This window comes from Mastomys coucha, unplaced genomic scaffold, assembly GCF_008632895.1.
Source record: "Mastomys coucha isolate ucsf_1 unplaced genomic scaffold, UCSF_Mcou_1 pScaffold20, whole genome shotgun sequence".
Taxonomy (NCBI): Eukaryota; Metazoa; Chordata; class Mammalia; order Rodentia; family Muridae; genus Mastomys; species Mastomys coucha.
Window position 1 is genome coordinate 113,982,907 of NW_022196903.1, and position 11,297 is coordinate 113,994,203.

At 45.5% G+C, this 11,297-nt stretch overlaps 1 protein-coding gene across 6 annotated transcripts in view; it reads left to right on the forward strand.

The window, feature by feature from the left end:
• Positions 1 to 1,808: 1,808 nt before the first annotated feature.
• The window catches only part of Slc25a18 (solute carrier family 25 member 18), a 22,198-nt gene continuing 12,709 nt past the window's right edge, over positions 1,809 to 11,297 (forward strand). For 2 of the 6 annotated variants that reach the window (XM_031383232.1, XM_031383233.1), the window contains exon 1: positions 1,809 to 2,728. The gene's annotated coding sequence lies outside the window, so the exon portion shown is untranslated. Of the gene's footprint in view, positions 2,729 to 5,593; positions 5,777 to 11,297 lie in introns of those variants that run through there. The other 4 variants (XM_031383234.1, XM_031383231.1, XM_031383230.1 and 1 more) reach the window with 3 other exon arrangements.

Below are 11,297 nucleotides of genomic sequence, written 5' to 3' on the forward strand. Positions count from 1 at the left end.
GCAAGGCTTTGGTGTGTGCCTGGTGTGTGTTCATGTGTCACCTTTATCATCAGATCAGACTCCTATTTCAGCAGTGCCCACCACCTGAAAGGATTCGTCCTAATCTCAATTAGATGCCAAGAATCTTCACAACTGTTCTTGGTTCTAGTTCCTGGGAAACGTTTTGATTAAGTAGATAGGTTCCTTAAATCAACTGTACTCTTAGACCAAACCACCTAGCTGCTTTTATCTTACTACACTTGTGTTATGAGTAGTCCTCATTCCATAGTAATTCAGCCATACATGTGCCTACCTACAATCCCTGGACTCTGAAGACTGCAGGACACAAGGACTTGTCTCTTCACTTTCACATAGGTTCTGGGGCTCAAACTCAGCTTTGGTGGACTTAAAAAGGCAAGTATTTTCATCTGCTGAGCCATCTATCCAGCCTGAGGCCTCTTCAAAACAAAAGTAAAACAACCCAGTCCTGAGAACGTTTGCACAAGAGAAAAGGGCATTTCTTCTATAAGATATGCTGTGTCACTTTATTTTCTAGTGTGGTGGTTGCAGGTCTGTAATTTCTGGAGCCAAAGTAAGCTTTAGGATGAACACTGTTCGGAAACCTAGGTGTGCACTATGCTGGTGACATTGTTCTCTCTGGTAGTGGTGGTTTGTTTGCCTGCAGTGTGACAGCCAAGACACTGGCTCCCAGCCCCACGCGCAGCTTCTCAAACACCCAGCAGCTGCATCTGTGCCTCACAGCTGCTTCCTTGTGCACACTACTATTCCTTAAAAAATAGAAACTTGGGTTTCTAACTTAGACATTCTCCACCCCAAGCCCCCATATTACAAAATTTCTCAACAAGGAAAGCCACATTACTAAGAATTTAGCTCTGGGCCTGAAGGAATGGCTCAGGATTAAAAGTACTTGCTTCTCCTAGCACCCATAGAGCAACTCACAACTACATGGGATTCAGGTTCTAAGAGATCCAGTGCTCAGTTCTGACTTCCCTTGTGCATATAATATACAGGCAGTTATTTACATGTATAATCATGTACATCAATTAAAAATAGATCTTTAACAAAATAGAACTTAATTCTTAGAACTTGATGTGGATCAATTGATAAGAGTGTCTGAGCCGTGTGTGAAGCCTCAAATTCCAACTCTCAACTCCCCATAAAGCTATATAATCTTAGCACTACAAAGGCAGAGAGGCAGGAAGATCTAGAGTAAAGTACTCTTGTCTGCATAGCTTACAGCTTAGGATACACAAGATCACATCTCAAAGAGAGCATATGTTCTACTACACAAATCATTTTGACCAAACAATGCTAAATCCTGTATATATCGCCGGGCAGTGGTGGCGCAGGCCTTTAATTCCAGCACTTGGGAGGCAGAGGCGGGTGGATTTCTGAGTTTGAGGCCAGCCTGGTCTACAGAGTGAGTTCCAGGACAGCCAGGGCTACACAGAGAAACCCTGTCTCCAAAAACCAAAAAAAAAAAACACTCTTCTACTGTTCAGCTTGATTTTAAAACTTAACTAGTGCAGACACTTAATTCAGCCTCTTAGAAATTGTTTCTGGATAACTTTGGTTTTGGGGGGACAACTTCTCACTGTAGCGGTCCTGGCTGTCCTGGAATTCAAAGATGAGGCTGGCCTTGAACTCAGAGATCCTCCTGCCTCTATCTCCCAAGTGCTTGGATTAAAGGCCTACCTACTGCCATCCAGCTCTGAATAACATTTTTGGTCTAGCAGGTAACTTATCCTGTTATTAGCTTTCTGAAACAAAAACCAGAAAAAGAAAAAAGCACAAGCAGAATGTAGGTTAGGGAAGACAGGACACTGTAAAGAGCTGGTGATGGAGCCACTCCATTTTGGCCATTGGAGACCCTGAAGGTACATCTCGTTAGAGCTCATCTTGTCTGTGATGTCCCATTCAGGAAACAAGGCATCTTCACTTACAAGCAGCCCCTGTCTCGGCAGTTTTGCTCTAATCTCTCCCTGAGAGTATTACCAATGGTTGAGGAAATTACCTCGGTGGAGTCTGCTGGAAGGGGAACGGCTTATGACCTGTGGTGATTGTGTATGTGGTGTCTTTGGCTGTGGCTCTTTTCTCCTGGGTGGCTGTCAATCCTTCCAGCTCGGCCAAGGGTGGCTGAGCTCCGAGCTCCAATGCTGCCACTGCCTGTCTGGGCAGACCTCACCCTCCTTACCCCCCACTTGGCTATGGTAGCTTGGCCTTGCTGATCTGTTGCCCTGGATTCCGTTCCTTGAGCTTTTGAAAGGACAGTGTTTGTGCATTTGTTTCAGTCTTCTTTGTGCTTACGAAGCTCACTCCTCTAGTTTCCTGAGGCAGCTTTAGCAGAAGCTTTCAGTGCGAAGTGAACTGTGCAGTAGCAGCCAAGAAGGCAGCTGGGAAATGCCCAGATTGAGCTATTGTATGCTAGAGTCCCTGCCCCTCTGCCTCCATGACACGAATGTTAATTCAGGTGCCTTGAGACCATTTGAGGAGTGGAAAACCACAACTTGCTCTTAGAATCCTGTCAGCTCATTTCTGACTACATAGGACCATTCACCCTAGTCCAGCCAGTTAAAGCTGGGCAGAGTTTGTTTGAAGCGGTAAAGCCAGCTCCTCAGGTTGTATAGGAAGGAGTTAAGTCTTTATAGGAAGGCAGAGACAAGATCCAGCACTGCCTGGCCTGGAGTATACCAAAACAGATGTGGAGTGACTCCTAACCGCCTTGTCAGTAAGTACAGCTGCCCTTGGTGTTCTTAGGGATTGGCTCCAGGACTCCCAGTGCTAAGTCCCAGTGCTGAAGTCCCTGTGTCACCTGGTATGTGCATATCATTTATGCACACGTTCCTATATATTGTTATCTCTAAGTGTCTTTTTAAAAACCTGTGTATATAGTTGTTAAGCTCTACTGTTTGGCGCTAACTGAAGAGAAACTGTCCGCGTGCTCAGCACAGAATCCCCACTCCCATCCTCCATGTATTTGGTGCAGTTTGCTGAATCCACTTGAGGCAAGGCAGACTGATAATGCAGCATCTGCCTGGCACTTGGCCTGCTCATTCAGAATATAAAGGAAAAAACTACTCTCCTCTCCTTGGATTTAGTAAAGAGGGGAAAACGTTGAAGGAAACTGGCCTACAGCGAGCAAGGTGCTTAGTCAGAGGTGAAGGGAATGAAGACTGGTGTGTTCCTCATTCATTGTAGCAGGGTGGTTCTTAGCTTGGACCCACATCAGGGTACAGGCCAGGTCTGACCTGTTGTGTCTGTCCGACGGGAACCTACATTATGAACAAATGAATATCCCCTAGAAACTGGTTAAAATATAGGTTCTGGCGCCTTCCTCGTTTGGCCTTATGAGCCCATGAAGCACCCTGCCCCCTGATGTGAGACACTCCTGAGGTGATGTGCTGCAGAGTTCCCTAGAGGAAGGGCCTGCCATCAAATCTAGAGCTTTACACCTTTCCGAGCTGAATTTTACCTTCATACCTAGTGGATAGGTAGCACTGCCATCTCCTGAAGAACTATGGAGTCCAGCTCATGTTGCTGGCTAAATGGATGTCCTCTGTTCCATACCTGGATGAAACAACAAAGCTGAGGAACTCCCTTACTGTCCACCCTGATCTAGGCCGCCTACTCTGTCTGCCTTCCTTTCATTGGTCTCAGTCCAGTTCAGCTTCCCATTTTCTCTGCACCTCAAGGTTTTAAAACTGTAGCCCTAATACATGAAAACTGTAGTCCTTTGCTATCTAACAGCCTACTAATATATGATAGCCAGTTTGCTGCTGCAACATTTTAGTTAACAAGCTCCTGCTAGTCTAGACTGCCTCTTACTGGTTTTCTGGGCTATATAAAACCTGCCTTAAAGAGATTGGTTTTCATGATCGAAAAGGATACTTTCAAAATCGAAAGCCAGCCAGAAGGTTGGAAACCTTTTGACTGTGTACCTGTGTCATTAGGGTATCCCAGTAACATAAGACTGGTTCATTGGGCCTGGGGGGTTGGAAATAGCTGCCTTCCTAGCTGACTTGGGATCTTGCAGGACCACTCTGGAAGCAAGTAGGCCTTTGACCCTGCCTGGAAAGTTGCTTAAAAAAAGTTCATGTGCATCTCTAAATTTGATGTGCTTTTCCAGATCTGTCACTCTCACTTTCTGCCTGTACCCAAACCAAAGCCAACCAAAGCTGAAGCTCCCTTCTGCCCTGGCTTTCATCTCCTATGGGTCCTCCCTAGGTGATATCACCTCAGCCTTTTTGTTTGTTTGTTTTTCAAGACAGAGTTTCTCTGTGTAGCCCTGGCTGTCCTGGAACTCACTCTGTAGACCAGGCTGGCCTTGAACTCAGAAATCCACCTGCCTCTGCCTCCCAAGTGCTGGGATTAAAGGTGTGCGCCACCACTGCCCTGCTTGGTTTGGGTTTTTCATTTGAGACTCTCATGAAACCCAAGCAGATTCAGAATTTACTTTCTGGCTAAATACACTCTTGATTTCCTGTTTTTCCTGCGTCCACTTTCTGATGGCCACTTACCCTGTGCTCTGGGGATTGGTTGGACTTCATAGGTCCTAGGCAGGTACCACCTGAATTATATCCCAGCCCTCCTTTGGTTTTGATTTTTGGTTTTGAGACAGTGCCACTCTGTAGTGAGGGCTGACTTCAGGCTTATGACAATTTATGTAATCCCACTATTTGAAGGCTGAGATTTCAAGTCCTGGGACTACAAGTGGGAGCCACTAGTAGTCACTGAATTCTTTCTCTTTAATTTATTGGTTCTTCTTTTATGTAAATGGATGTTTTGATTTTGTATATACCATGTCCTTGCCTAGTGCCCACAGAGGTCATCAGCGAATTAACACATAATTGTAAACTTGCCATGTCTGTGCTTGAAACTGAACTCCAGTTCTTTGCAAGAACAACAATATTTATCTGCAATTATAAAAGTGTATGGAACTGGTGTGTAGCTCCATGCTGGAGTGCTTGCCATCCACACACCTGCAAAAGGAATGCATTAGCTGAGTGTGGTAGTACATGCCTGTCATCCCAGCACTGGAGGCTGAGACCCAGGGGTTGTGAGTTTGAGACCAGCCTGGTCTACATAGTGGCCTTCCAGGCCAGCCAGACTACAAAGTAAGACCCTCTCTCAGAAAACAAAAGGTGTGTGCAACTATGAGCCCCATACAGTCAAAGCATTCATGACATATACACACCCTTCTTGTATATCCCCCAGGTCAACAGCTACACTCATCAGGCCAGAGCACTGACTTAGCGTCCATGCTGACCCTCTCCTCACACTTGCCATCTACTCCAGTGTGTTCAGCTAGCTGACAGGACTGTTGCGTCTTCACAGAAATAGCTGCTCAGGTCCTGCAGAATACACATTGTAGTCTACCACTTGTTTATCCATCCTTCTGACATCTGAATGGTAGGGAGTCCCCAGTTACCATGCCCTCCAACTGTATACGTCCTAATACTTCTTATCTGGGTTTCTAATACCCTATTAGCAACCTCTGGCCTAGTATGTGACCTCTGAAGTTTGATCCAAACTTGTACTGTAAAGTGCAATGTGGCAGGAACTGGAGGAGGACTTGGTGCCTGCTGGCCCTTCTGCCCATGTGAAAGAGCTGCAGCAGGAACAAGTAGGGAGGGACTGAACTCTGATAAAACCCAAGGACAAAGCATCCATCTCCTGCAGGCAGCATTGTAAGCCAGCTCTGCCCACAATTCATTGGAAATCCAGCCTCTGTCCTTTATTCCAGAGAAGGCAGAAAGAAGGTCCTCCCTGAAAGCTGGTAAGAGTTGTCTTGTCTGTCCTTGTCAAGCATAGAGTTTGTAGGAAGAGATGGCAAGGAAACCTGAGAAGAGGGTTTCCATGGCACCACTGCAAGCAGGAAGTCTGTTATCCCAGGTGCACCCCTCAAAATGGGGTACTTCCTGGGTCAAGACAAAGTTAATGGCCACTCTAGTAGGAGGTGCTTAGTCCTGGGAGAACCATAATGCTCCGCTAAGAGGAATCAACCCTGGTTCTCCCCAACCCCTGACTCTGAAGAGCACAGCTCTGGAAGACTGGCTGTCTCATGCTAGCATCAACTACACACCCAAGGCAGTGGTTACCTGTAGGTTACTGAGCAGTCTCATAGCTAGTTGTCTCTTTTGGGTCTGTGGATATAACTCTTAGGTGGTCCAAACTCTCAAAATAGCTTTTCATCTGGATAAGAACACTGGTCAGTAATACAGTGCAGTGAGTGCTGAAACTCAGTATCCAACCTGGGAGCCTGAGGCTTGAGGATTACCAGTTCCAGAGGAGCCTGTGCTACAAAGTAAAAACTGGTCTTAAAAACAGAAGCTGGGAATAATGGTGTCTGCCTTCAACTCTGGCACTTAGGTGGCCAGAGGATCCTGTAAGTTCAAGGTCAGCTTGGTCATAGCAGGGCTATGACGGTAGCCAGAGCTACACACATAGGCACATTCATACATACACTCTTAGCTCTGATATCTATTTAGATATCACTGATTACCGAACAGTTTGTAATTTACTGGTGATCTGTGAGCAGAGGGCATCCTGGGCACATTGCCAACGTGTGCAAGGCTTAGGTGCAAGATGTCCTCCATGCTCCTGCCCTGGTGGATAGACCTGGGCCACAAGGCTGAAGAGCGATGCAGAATCCCCTAAGGTGATTGACATTTGGAACAGGGCTTTGTTTATACTTATTCATTTGAGGTGTGCGCACTTACCTTTACTGTAGGTAGGGTGCACTGTGCACATGGGAGGCAGTCCTCCCTCCACCACTTGGATTGCAGGATTGAAGTTGTCAGCCTTCACCTACTGAGCTCTCATGCCCTGCTCAGGATTTTTGTATTGATAAAGAAACTGGTTTTCGCCAGACAGTGGTGGTGCACACTTTTGATCCCAGCACTTGGGAGGCAGAGACAGATTTCTTTTTTTTTTTTTTTTTTTTTGAGACAGGGTTTCTCTGTGTAGTCCTGGCTGTCCTGGAGCTCATTCTGTAGACAGGCAGATTTCTGAGTTTGAGGTCAGCCTGGTCTACAGAATGAGTTCCAGGACAGCCAAGGCTATACAGAGAAACTCTTGTCTTGGAAAAAAAAAGAAAGATCTACAGAGTGAGTTCCAGGACAGCCAGGGCTATACAGAGAAACCCTGTCTCGAAAAAACAAAAAAAAAAAAAAAAAAAAAAAAAAGGAAAGAAAGAAAAGCTGGTTTTCTCCTGGTCCTTCGTGGAACAGTACCTTTGAAATTTTACTATAGCAACAAATTAGTGCAGAAATAGAATAAAATCACAAGATAAAGCAGGAGCAGGCTGGAGAGATGGCTCAGTGGTTAAGAGCACTGACTGTTCTTTCAGAGGTCCTGAGTTCAATTTCCCAGCAACCGCATGGTGGCTCACAACCATCTGTAATGAGATCTGGTGCCCTCTTCTGGTGTGTCTGAAGACAGCTACAGTGTACTCATATAAATGAAAAGAAATAAGCAGGAACAGCAAGATGGCTCAGTGAGCAAAGATGTTTGCTGAAGAAACCTGAAGCCCTGAGTTCAGTCCCTCGAACCCACGTAGGAAGGAGCCAGTTTCAAAGGCTGTTCTCTGACCCCCTACATATACATCAAAACACTTTTATATATATTTTACCTGCACATAGGTCTGAAACACATGAATGCCTGTTGCCAGAAGAAGGTGTCAGATTCCCTGAAACTTGTGTTACAAGTGGTTGTGAGCTGCCATGTGAGTTTTGAGCCTGAGTTCTTAACCACTAAGCCATCCCTTAGCCTCTCAAACATAAAGAACATAAACATTAGGTGAACCCTGGACAGCCTCCTGCTCTGCCCATCCCCTGGGTGCCTTCTTCATCCTCCAGTCCCTCAGGGGTCAGACCTAAGCCCTGCGTGGCTGCTGCATTTAACTACTTTCTCTACCTTCATTCTTCCTGCCTCTACCACCCCAGTCTGTACATCCCATCACATTACTGTGAAACTCTCCTAAGACCTGTGCCCAGAGTAACTAGTTGGCACGTGGTGTGCCCTCTTCAGAGGTTTCATGCTGCCTTTTACTGTCAAAGTCTGTTCCTAGTGGTGTTGGTACCAATACTATCTAAATTCCCTGAAAGTAAGTAAAGGGATCTTACTTGTCTATCAGCTACAACCCAGATGCCCGGATACTGACCATCACACTGCAGGCATTCAGCAGATTACCTAAGGACTGGGCAGTATGGGCCTTGTTGCCAAGTTTAGGACCTTGCTGATAAGATTTCTTTAAAACCATGGCTGGCTAAATTTAAAAAGGGGGAGGGAGGGTGAGTGGCTCAGTGGTTAGGAATGCTGGCTATTCCAGAGGTCCTGAGTTCAATTCCCAGCAACAACAGTGGCTCATAACCATCTGCAATGGTATCTGCTGCCCTCTTCTGACACACAGGTACAGATGCAAATAGAGCACTCATATTAATAAATAAGTCTTTAATTTTTTGCATGGTACAAAAAAGGAGGTTTGATGTTAAGAGCATTGTTGCTTTTAAAAAGGACCTGGGTTAGATTCCTAGCATCCATGTTAAGTAGTTTACCATCTGTATCAGGGGGTCCAGCCACCTGTTGTAGATTTCATGGACACATGAACCTTGGCTGCTGTCTGTTGGTTCAGAGGTTTAACTATGGCTAGAATCTTGTGAAACCATGTTCTATGAATACTTTCTGCTAAAGGGAACCTGGGGCTAGGGTTTACGGAGTGAGGGACCCGGGGCTAGGGGTTACGGAGTGGGGAAATAACCCTTCCAGCAAGTGCTACTTAGAGTTGCTGTAAGATGTCCAGGCTCAGCGTGTTCGTTGTTCTCTGACATCTCAAATGTGTTCATTCTCATTGCCAAAGAACACTGGTTTTTGACACCTAATTTTGCTCTAGAAACACCAAGAATGTGGCCCAGAGAGCTGCATTACTCTTTCCTTTCACATCCTAGAGAAAGGTCAAGTTCTGTAGCCTCTTGGGGTTTGTCTTGTTTTATAATAACTTTCCATCTTGAAGAATGGCTGACACTTTATATCTTTTTAAAGATTTGTTTATTTTATGTATATGAGTGCACTGTGGCCATCTTCAGACACACCAGAAGAGGGCATCAGGTCACATTACAGATGCTTGTGAGCCACCATGTGGTTGCTGGGAATTGAACTCGGGACCTCTGGAAGAGCAGTCATCATGACATTTTGCTATCACGTGCCCCAGGATTTTGGCCTTAAGAAAACCACAGGGATTGAGCTTGGCAGGGATTGATTGAGGTGGCAGGGACAGGCTCCTTATGAGGATGAGGATTCTGCAGCCTGAACCCACCTCTTGGAAAGATGCTGATCTCAGACAGGGTGGGAGTCCAGGCTGCTGACTTTTGATTGGGGTTATCAAGAAGCAGGGGTTGGGGAGTTGGCTCAGCTGTAAAGAGCTCTTCCAAAGGATTCCGTTTCAATTCCCAGCATACAACTGTAAATCCAGTCTCAGAGATTCTGACACCCTCTTCTGGCCTCCTCTGGCACAGATATGTGGTGCAAAAACAAAACACACACACTAAATACACACACACACACACACACACACACACACACACAGAGCCGAGGAGCCGAGACACGGCTCTGGTTGAAAGCACATGTTGGTTTTGCAGAGGACAGCACATATAACAGGCAGCTCACAACTTCATCACTTCCAGTTCAGAGACTCCATTGTCCTCTTCTGGCTTCCACAGACAACCATTCTCCACATACACAGACCAGCAAATAATAAAAATAAAACAAAAAGGTGAACTGAGATAAGTATCTTAGTTAACAGTGTTCTCCTTACAAGCCTTAAACTAGAGGCTTCACTTTTCAGCCCTGTATAAAGCCAGTTGTGGTCATATAGTCCTGTATTGCCAGGATTTAGGAAGCTAAAGAAACGATTGCCACAAGCTAGAGGCCAGCTTGGGCTACACAGTGAGTTCTATGTAGTTCTATGAGCTACAGATTAAGACTGTCTCAAAGAAGACGGGCAGTGGTGGCGCACACCTTTAATCCCAGCACTTGGGAGGCAGAGGCAGGTGGATTTCTGAGTTCAAGGCCAGCCTGGTCTACAGAGTGAGTTCCAGGACAGCCAGGGCTACACAGAGACACCCTGTCTCGAAAAAACCAAATAAATAAATAAATAAAAATAAAAAATAAAAACAAAGCTGGGTATAGTGGTGCATGCCTTTTATCCCAGCATTCGGGAGTAAGAGGCAGACAGATTTCTGATTTTGAGACCAACTTAGTCTACAGAGTCAGTTCCAAGACAGTCAAGGCTAACCCTGTTTAAATAAAAGAAAAAAAAAGAAAAGAAAAAGCTGGGCAGTGATGGTCCACGACTTTAATCCCAGCACTCAGAAAGCAAAAGCAGACAAGTCTCTTAAGTTCTAAGCCAGCCTGTTCTACAGAGTGAGTTCTAGGACAACCAGGGCTACACAGAGAAACCCCGTAAAAAAGAGAGAGTACATCCAATTCTGTGGTCTGATGGGATGGGTCAATGAGAAAATGAAGTTGCTGTACAAACCCAACAACCTCACATAGTAAAAGCTGAGGACCAATTCCTAAGGGCTGTCCTCTAACCTCCATGTGTGTGCAGTAGTACATGTATACACCATAAATAAAATACACAAGAAGATTAAAATACAACTCTGGTAAGATATACAATGAGGTCAGTTGAATATCTCAGAATCTAAGTACAAGACTATAACTGGCATTTAAGTATACCATTAAGGCCTGCAAACTCAATTACAGGGAGACTTAATGCAGGAAGATTTTACAAGTTGGGGGCCAGGCTTGTCCATGTAGTGAGTTCCAGGCCATCCTGGGCAAACTTTGCAAGATCCAGTCTCCAAATAAAAAGTAAAATAGGGCTCACTGATAGAACAAGGCCCTGAGTTCAATCCCCAGTGTCAAACAGCAAAATAAAAGCCTGCCACAGGCCAGGCAGTGGTGGTGAACACCTTTATTCCCAGCGTTTGCAGCGCTTGGGAGGCAGAAGCAGGTGGATCTCTTGAGTTGGAGGCCAGCCTGGTCTACAGTAATTTCCAGGACAGCAGGGCTACACAGAGAAACCCTGTCTCAATAGCAATTGGAAAGGAATGCTCCTGAGGCAGGAATGGCTCTGCTGGACCTTCTCTAAGTGTTTTTTCTTACCAGTCCTTCCTGTAGCCCTGACCAGTTTCCCTGCTGCCAGCCCACTCCCTTCCTTCTTGTAGCTGCCAGACAAGTAAGATACCTTTACTTACTTTCTTTTTTTTCTTTCTCTCTCTCTCTCTCTCTCTCTTTTT